Source organism: Harmonia axyridis, chromosome 5 (genome assembly GCF_914767665.1).
Source record: "Harmonia axyridis chromosome 5, icHarAxyr1.1, whole genome shotgun sequence".
Lineage (NCBI taxonomy): Eukaryota > Metazoa > Arthropoda > Insecta > Coleoptera > Coccinellidae > Harmonia > Harmonia axyridis.
This window is the reverse complement of record NC_059505.1, coordinates 8,716,467-8,726,416: the sequence shown is the minus strand read 5'-3', so window position 1 is coordinate 8,726,416 and position 9,950 is coordinate 8,716,467. Positions and strand designations below refer to the sequence as shown.

Here is a 9,950-nt window from a genome sequence, read left to right as displayed (position 1 = left end):
TATTTATTGTGATCATTGCTAGGAAAACATGAAGATTCCTATAAGGTCCCATTTTATTTCAAACTATATGATGTATAAATCTGAAGTAGCATAAATATTTTTCCTCATGTATGTATTGTTTTTCTGAAATATGTATTATTATACCATATCTGAAAAAAAAATTAAAGTGAATTACCTGAAAATTCAGAATGCAAGTGTTGGTTGTTAAAGGAATAAATTTCAGAAAAGATTAAGCCAATAAAAATCATAGAAAAATTTCATTAGTTATCAAGTTCATCATTAGGAAATATCAAAAATAATCATTGATAGTTTTTGGTATCATTGCTAGGAAAACATGAAGATTCCTTTAAACTTCCATCTTATTTCAGACTATATCATGTATAAATCTGAAGTAGCAGAAATATTATTCCTTATGTATGTGTAGTTTTTCTAAAATATGTAGAATTATACATTAAATTGTTCCAATATTCAAAAATTCTGATCGAGATAGAATTAATTACTCATTAGTACACAAAAAGGTACGTTTTTGCATGAAGAATAGAAAAATCTGAAACAAAAATGAAATTGTTTCACCTGAATATGTGATATGATTGCAAGTGTTGGTTGTTAAAGGAATAAATTTCAGAAAAGATTAAGCCAATAAAAATCATAGAAAAATTTCATTAGTTATCAAGTTCATCATTAGGAAATATCAAAAATAATCATTGATATTTATTGTGATCATTGCTAGGAAAACATGAAGATTACATTAAAGTCCCATTTTATTTCAAACTATATGATGTATAAATCTGAAGTAGCAGAAATATTTTTCCTCATCTATGTATAGTTTTTCTGAAATATGTAGAATTATACAATAAATTGTTCCTGGAAATATCTTCGATATAATGGACTGTATAAAAAATAATAAATAAAAATAATTTCTGCACTGGTTGAATGGTTTATTTGAACACTATTAAAAATAGCTCTGAGTAGGTAATGTTGTTTTACAACTGTCAACAGATAGAACTAAAAACCAGAGCCTGTTAACATATACTCAACGAGCACGTGTTTACCACGACACAGTTAACGAGTAACGGTCAACTATACACGAGCTAACTAGAAAGAAGAGGGTAAGAATATTCTCATGCTTCCAGAACATAGACTTTTACCATAGAATGTTACGCACAGAATTCATGAATATATACGATGAAGAAAAATTATCTAAAATTATACCAATAAATACAAATTATGTTATTTACATTAGAAAACCTCATAAAAAGAAGAAATACAATAGATAATATAAATCAGAAATTAAATTAAATTAAATATATAAAAGAGAACTGACACTGGCGCCATCTATGGATTTCTCTCAAGTCTATGATTTATAAAAACCATAGAATAATTTCATTAGTTATCAAGTTCATCATAAGGAAATATCAAAAATAATCATTGATATTTTTTGGTATCATTGCTAGGAAAACATGAAGATTCCTTTAAACTTCCATCTTATTTCAAACTATATCATGTATAAATCTGAAGTAGCAGAAATATTTTTCCTTATGTATGTAGTTTTTCTAGAATATGTAGAATTATACATTAAATTGTTCCAATATTCAAAAATTCTGATCGAGATAGAATTAATTACAATTAGTGCATGAAGAATAGAAAAATTTGAAACAAAAATGAAATTGTTTCACCTGAATATACAGATTGCAAGTGTTGGTTGTTCAAGGAATAAATTTCAGAAAAGATTAAGCCAATAAATTTCATTAGTTATCAAGTTCATCATTAGGAAATATCAAAAATAATCATTGATATTTATTGTGATCATTGCTAGGAAAACATGAAGATTCCTATAAAGTCCTATTTTATTTCAAACTATATGATGTATAAATCTGAAGTAGCATAAATATTTTTCCTCATAAATGTATCGTTTTTCTGAAATATGTAGAATTATACCATATCTGAAAAAAAAAATGAAAGTGAATTACCTGAAAATACAGAATGCAAGTGTTGGTTGTTAAAGGAATAAATTTCAGGAAAGATTAAGCCAATAAAAATCATAGAATAATTTCATTCATTATTCAGTTCATCATTAGGAAATATTAAAAATAATCATTGATATTTATTGTGATCTACTTACTTTTTCGATTCAATTCTCGCTAGTTTTAAGTTTTATGAGTGTGATCATTTCTAGGAAAACGAAGATTCCTATAAAGTTCCATTTTATTTAAAACTGTATGATGTACAAATCTTAAGTAGCAGAAATATTTTTCACTATGTAGATCCTTTCTATAATATGTAAAATTATAAAATACATTGTTCCTAAATGTTCAAAAATTCTGATAGAGATAAATTCAATTATTACAGAAAAAGGTCTGTTTTCGCATGAAGAATAGAATCATCTGAAAAAGAAAACTTGAATTGTATTACCTAAATAAACAGATTGCAATTGTTGTTTGTTGTAGGAATAAATTTCAGAAAAGATGAGGCCAATGAAATATCGTATAATGTATATCATTCATAATTATTTCATCACTGAAAAAGAATTTAATCAATAGCATGTACTTATTAACCCTAATTTATAACAACTTTAATTAATAATAATAATAATAATAATAATATGGTTTATTCTGTAAGCTACAGGGTATAAACATATAATCACAGAGGCGTGAGCCTGTACGTGACTTCTAAATAAACAAAATATAATACAGTAATTGATGATCAACTCAATTTATTTTGAAGTTATCACCAGATAACAAAATTTTGCAAAGTGGTAATATTGTTGAATGGAAAAACGTTCAATTTAATAAACTTACCCAAGTATAAAGATGATGAAATTCTTCCAATACAATCTGAAAAGCATGAGATGCAATTTAAGGATATGAAATCTTTTATTACCTTATCTATACTCATTTTTTTAATTCACTTATTATATTTTTAATGATATAATATCAATATAATGTATTCAAAATCTGCTAAAATGTCTATGACGTAGTAAAGTTATTAAAACAGGTACACAAAGGTGATAGCCACAATCAAACTAGAGATATAAAATTCAGTAAAGAAGCAGAAAATATTTTTGGCCGTTATGCAAATAGATTTTCGAATACCTACGTTTATTTTGGAATAAAACAGTTCAATGTATTCATTCATAATTCAAAAATATTACTATTCACATATATTTCAATGGATCCTAAATAATTGAGTCTCCTGCCTTTTGATACCATATGTAAAATTTTCCTGTTATCTAATGATGTAAAATTGCCAATATCCCATTTCATTGGTAGTAAAAACATAGAAATTATTAAATTAGTTTTAATGTAAAAATATATCTATAAAATACTTACAGTTCCATACCTATTGAACTTTTAAATATATCTAAAAACTAAAGTGAAATCTAATTCATGTTTGTAGGAACTTTTTGATCGATTAAAATACTCTCGGATGTATTCTCAATATAAATTATCTAGCATCTAACTCATACGAAAAAAATTATATTCTTTGAACACATGACTATTTTGCGATGTTACACTCTTATTCGTACTTACATTAGTATAGAGAACATTACCTACCGCATGTTAAATGAAGACTGAACCAACTCTACATATTTCATGCACTTTTATTACATAGCAAAGTTAAAATTTACCAATTTTTATGATCTAGAGGTCTAATAACTGTCCTCTTTGAATACAAATGGAAACATCCATCTTTGGGAGAAGTCACTTAGAAGGTAAACGTTTTCTACCAAAGGGATAGGTTATCACAATGAGAACGTACCTGATGATAAGAAATGAGAACCGTAACTAACTACAATTCTTGGAGTAAGTGATTTTTAATGAACTAGGGGCTCATTGCAATAGAAAGCTAAATATCTGTTTCCGAGATAAAATGAATTACTCATTAGTACACAAAAAGGTACGTTTTTGCATGAAGAATAGAAAAATCTGAAACAAAAATGAAATTGTTTCACCTGAATATACAGATGGCAAGTGTTGGTTGTTAAAGGAATAAATTTCAGAAAAGATTAAGCCAATAAAAATCATAGAAAAATTTCATTAGTTATGAAGTTCATCATTAGGAAATATCAAAAATAATCATTGATATTTATTGTGATCATTGCTAGGAAAACATGAAGATTACATTAAAGTCCCATTTTATTTCAAACTATATGATGTATAAATCTGAAGTAGCAGAAATATTTTTCCTCATGTATGTATAGATTTTCTGAAATATGTAGAATTATACAATAAATTGTTCCTGGAAATATCTTCGATATAATGGACTGTATAAAAAATAATAAATAAAAATAATTCCTGCACTGGTTAAATGGTTTATTTGAACACTATTAAAAATAACCCTGAGTAGCTAATGTTGTTTTACAACTGTCAACAGATAGAACTAAAAACCAGAGCCTGTTAATATAGGCTCAACGAGCACGTGTTTACCACGACACAGTTAACGAGTAACGGTCAACTATACTCGAGCTAATTAGAAAGAAGAGGGTAAGAATGCTCTTATGCTTCCAGAACATAGACTTTCACCATAGAATGTTACGCACAGAATTCATGAATATATACAATGAAGAAAACTTATCTAAAATTATACCAATAAATACAAATTATGTTATTTACATTAGAGAACCTCATAAGAAGAAGAAATACAATAGATAATATAAATCAGAAATTAAATTAAATTAAATATATAAAAGAGAACTGACGCTGGCGCCATCTCTCAAGTCTATGATTTATAAAAACTTCAATTTCTCCGTTCCAATATTCAAAAATTCTGATCGAGATACAATTAATTACTCTTTAGTACACAAAAAGGTCCGTTTTCTCATGAAGAATAGAAAAATCTGAAAAAAAAAATGAGAGTGAATTACCTGAAAATACAGAATGCAATTTTTTTTTTGTTAAAGGAGTAAATTTCAGAAAAGATTAAGCCAATAAAAATCATAGAATAATTTCATTAGTTATCAAGTTCATCATTAGGAAATATCAAAAATAATCATTGATATTTTTTGGTATCATTGCTAGGAAAACATGAAGATTCCTTTAAACTTCCATCTTATTTCAAACTATATCATGTATAAATCTGAAGTAGCAGAAATATTTTTCCTTATGTATGTGTAGTTTTTCTAAAATATATAGAATTATACATTAAATTGTTCCAATATTCAAAAATTCTGATCGAGATAGAATTAATTACTCATTAGTACACAAAAAGGTACGTTTTTGCATGAAGAATAGAAAAATTTGAAACAAAAATGAAATTGTTTCACCTGAATATACAGATTGCAAGTGTTGGTTGTGAAGGAATTAATTTCAGAAAAGATTAAGCCAATAAAAATCATAGAATAATTTCATTAGTTATCAAGTTCATCATTAGGAAATATCAAAAATAATCATCGATATTTATTGTGATCATTGCTAGGAAAACATGAAGATTCCTATAAAGTCCCATTGTATTTCAACCTATATGATGTATAAATCTGAAGTAGCAGAAATATTTTTCCTCATATATGTATTGTTTTTCTGAAATATGTAGAATTATACCATATCTGAAAAAAAAATGAAAGTGAATTACCTGAAAATACAGAATACAAGTGTTGGTTGTTAAAGGAATAAATTTCAGAAAAGATTAAGCCAATAAAAATCATAGAATAATTTCATTCATTATTAAGTTCATCATTAGGCAATATTAAAAATAATCATTGATATTTATTGTGATCTACTTACTTTTTCGATTCAATTCTCGCTAGTTTTAAGTTTTATGAGTGTGATCATTTCTAGGAAAACATGAAGATTCCTATAAAGTTCCATTTTATTTAAAACTGTATGATGTATAAATCTTAAGTAGCAGAAATATTTTTCACTATGTAGATCCTTTCTATAATATGTAAAATTATAAAATACATTGTTCCTAAATGTTCAAAAATTCTGATAGAGATAAATTAAATTATTACAGAAAAATGTCTGTTTTCGCATGAAGAATAGAATCATCTGAAAAAGAAAACTTGAATTGTATTACCTAAATAAACAGATTGCAATTGTTGTTTGTTGTAGGAATAAATTTCAGAAAAGATTAGGCCAATGAAATATCATATAATGTATATCATTCATAATTATTTCATCACTGAAAAAGAATTTAATCAATAGCAAGTACTTATTAACACTAATTTATAACAACTTTAATTGATGATCAACTCAATTTATTTTGAAGTTATCACCAGATAACAAAATTTTGCAAAGTGGTAATATTGTTGAATGGAAAAACGTTCAATTTAATAAACTTACCCAATTATAAAGATGATGAAATTCTTCCGATATAATCTGAATAGCATGAGATGCAATTTAAGGATATGAAATCTTTTATAACCTTATCTATACTAATTTCTTTAATTCACTTATTATATTTTTAATGATATAATATCAATATAATGTATTCAAAATCTGCTAAAATGTCTATGACGTAGTAAAGTTATTAAAACAGGTACACAAAGGTGATAGCCACAATCAAACTAGAGATATAAAATTCAGTAAAGAAGCAGAAAATATTTTTGGCCGTTATGCAAATAGATTTTCGAATACCTAAGTTTATTTTGGAATAAAACAGTTCAATGTATTCATTCATAATTCAAAAATATTACTATTCACATATATTTCAATGGATCCTGAATAATTGAGTCTCCTGCCTTTTGATACCATATGTAAAATTTTCCTGTTATCTAATGATGTAAAATTGCCAATATCCCATTTCATTGGTAGTAAAAACATAGAAATTATTAAATTAGTTTTAATGTGAAAATATATCTATAAAATACTTACAGTTCTATACCTATTGAACTTTTAAATATATCTAAAAACTAAAGTGAAATCTAATTCATGTTTGTAGGAACTTTTTGATCAATTAAAAAACTCTCGGATGTATTCTCAATATAAAATATCTACCATCTAACTCATACGAAAAAACTTATATTCTTTGAACACATGACTATTTTGCGATGTTACACTCTTATTCGTACTTACATTAGTATAGAGAACATTACCTACCGCATGTTAAATGAAGACTGAACCAACTCTACATATTTCATGCACTTTTATTACATAGCAAAGTAAACATTTACCAATTTTTATGATCTAGAAGTCTAATAACTGTCCTCTTTGAATACAAATGGAAACATCCATCTTTGGGAGTAGTCACTTAGAAGGTAAACGTTTTCTACCAAAGGGATGAAAATGAATTACTCATTAGTACACAAAAAGGTCCGTTTTCGCATTAAGAATAGAAAAATCTGAAAAAAAAATAAAATTGAATTACCTCAATATACAGATAGCAAGTGTTAGTTGTTAAAGGAATGAATTTCAGAAAAGATTAAGCCAATAAAAATCATAGAATAATTTCATTCGTTATTAAGTTCATCATTAGGAAATATTAAAAATAATCATTGATATTTATGGTGATCTACTTACTTTTTCGATTCAATTCTTGCTAGTTTCAAGTTTTATGAGTGTGATCATTTCTAGGAAAACATGAAGATTCCTATAAAGTTCCATTTTATTTCAAACTATATGATGTATAGATGTTCCATTTTATGATAAATAAATCTTCATCATCATAAATCAAATATATGATGCATAAATCTTAAGTAGCAGAAATATTTTTCACTGTGTAGATCCTTTCTATAATATGTAAAATTAAAAAATACATTGTTCCTATATGTTCAAAAATTCTGATAGAGATAAATTCAATTATTACAGAAAAAGGTCTGTTTTCGCATGAAGAATAGAATCATCTGAAAAAGAAAACTTGAATTGTATTACCTAAATAAACAGATTGCAATTGTTGTTTGTTGTAGGAATAAATTTCAGAAAAGATTAAGCCAATGAAATATCATATAATGTATATCATTCATAATTATTTCATCACTAAAAAAAGAATTTAATCAATAGCAAGTACTTATTAACACTAATTTATAACAACTTTAATTGATGATCAACTCAATTTATTTTGAAGTTATCACCAGATAACAAAATTTTGCAAAGCGGTAATATTGTTGAATGGAAAAACGTTAAATTTAATAAACTTACCCAAGTATAAAGATGATGACATTTTTCCATTTTCTCCCAATACAATCTGAATAGCATGAGATGCAATTTCAAGATATGAAATCTTTCATTACCTTATCTATACTACATTTTTTAGTTCACTTATTATATTTTTAATGATATAATATTACTAAAAGATATTACTATTCACATATATTTCAATGGATCCTAAATAATTGAGTCTCGTGCCTTTTGATATCATATGTAAAATTTTCCTGTTATCTAATGATGTAAAATTGCCAATATCCCATTTCATTGGTAGTAAAAACATAGAAATTATTAAATTAGTTTTAATGTGAAATATATCTATAAAATACTGACAGTTCCATACCTATTGAACTTTTAAATATCTAAAAACTAAAGTGAAATCTAATTCATGTTTGTAGGAACTTTTTGATCAATTAAAAAACTCTCGGATGTATTCTCAATATAAAATATCTAGCATCTAACTCATACGAAAAAAATTATATTCTTTGAACACATGACTATTTTGCTATGTTACACTCTTATTCGTACTTACATTAGTATAGAGAACATTACCTACCGCATGTTAAATGAAGACTGAACCAACTCTACATATTTCATGCACTTTTATTACATAGCAAAGTAAAAATTTACCAATTTTTATGATCTAGAAGTCTAATAACTGTCCTCTTTGAATACAAATGGAAACATCCATCTTTGGGAGAAGTCACTTAGAAGGTAAACGTTTTCTACCAAAGGGATAGGTTGTCACAATGAGAACGTAACTGATGATAAGAAATGAGAACCGTAACTAACTACAATTCTTGGAGTAAGTGATTTTTAATGAACTAGGGGCTCATTGCAATAAAAAGCTAAATATCTGTTTCCGAGATAAAATTAATTACTCATTAGTACACAAAAAGGTCCGTTTTCGCATTAAGAATAGAAAAATCTGAAAAAAAAAATAAAATTGAATTACCTCAATATACAGATAGCAAGTGGTAGTTGTTGAAGGAATGAATTTCAGAAAAGATTAAGCCAATAAAAATCATAGAATAATTTCATTCGTTATTAAGTTCATCATTAGGAAATATTGAAAATAATCATTGCTATTTATGGTGATCTACTTACTTTTTCGATTCAATTCTCGCTAGTTTCAAGTTTTATGAGTGTGATCATTTCTAGGAAAACATGCAGATTCTTATAAAGTTCCATTTTATATATTTCAAACTATATGATGTATAGATGTTCCATTTTATGATATATAAATTTTCATCATCATAAATCAAATATATGATGCATAAATCTTAAGTAGCAGAAATATTTTTCACTATGTAGATCCTTTCTATAATATGTAAAATTATAAAATACATTGTTCCTATATGTTCAAAAATTCTGATAGAGATAAATTCAATTATTACAGAAAAAGGTCTGTTTTCGCATGAAGAATAGAACCATCTGAAAAAGAAATATTGAATTGGATTACCTAAATAAACAGATTGCAATTGTTGTTTGTTGTGGGAATAAATTTCAGAAAAGATTAAGCCAATGAAATATCATATAATGTATATCATTCATAATTATTTCATCACTGAAAAAAAATTTAAACAATAGCAAGTACTTATTAACACTAATTTATAACAACTTTAATTGATGATCAACTCAATTTATCTTGAAGTTATCACCAGTTAACAAATTTTTGCAAAGTGGTAATATTGTTGAATGGAAAAACGTTCGATTTAATAAACTTACTCAATTATAAAGATGATGACATTCTTCCATTTTCTTCGATACAATCTGAATAGCATGAGATGCAATTTAAAGATATGAAATCTTTTTTTACCTCATCTATACTATATTTTTTTATTCACTAATATATTTTTGATGATATTAATA

The 9,950-nt window shown here is 25.9% G+C and overlaps 1 long non-coding RNA gene across 1 annotated transcript; it reads right to left on the bottom strand.

The window, feature by feature from the left end:
• Positions 1–7,213: 7,213 nt before the first annotated feature.
• LOC123680474 lies at positions 7,214–9,667 on the bottom strand. Its single transcript, XR_006747522.1, has 4 exons — positions 9,186–9,667; positions 8,073–9,006; positions 7,455–7,777; positions 7,214–7,276 (listed from the first exon to the last, which is right to left on the bottom strand). It is a non-coding gene; the product is annotated as an uncharacterized LOC123680474 (long non-coding RNA).
• Between the last annotated feature and the right edge of the window lie 283 nt (positions 9,668–9,950).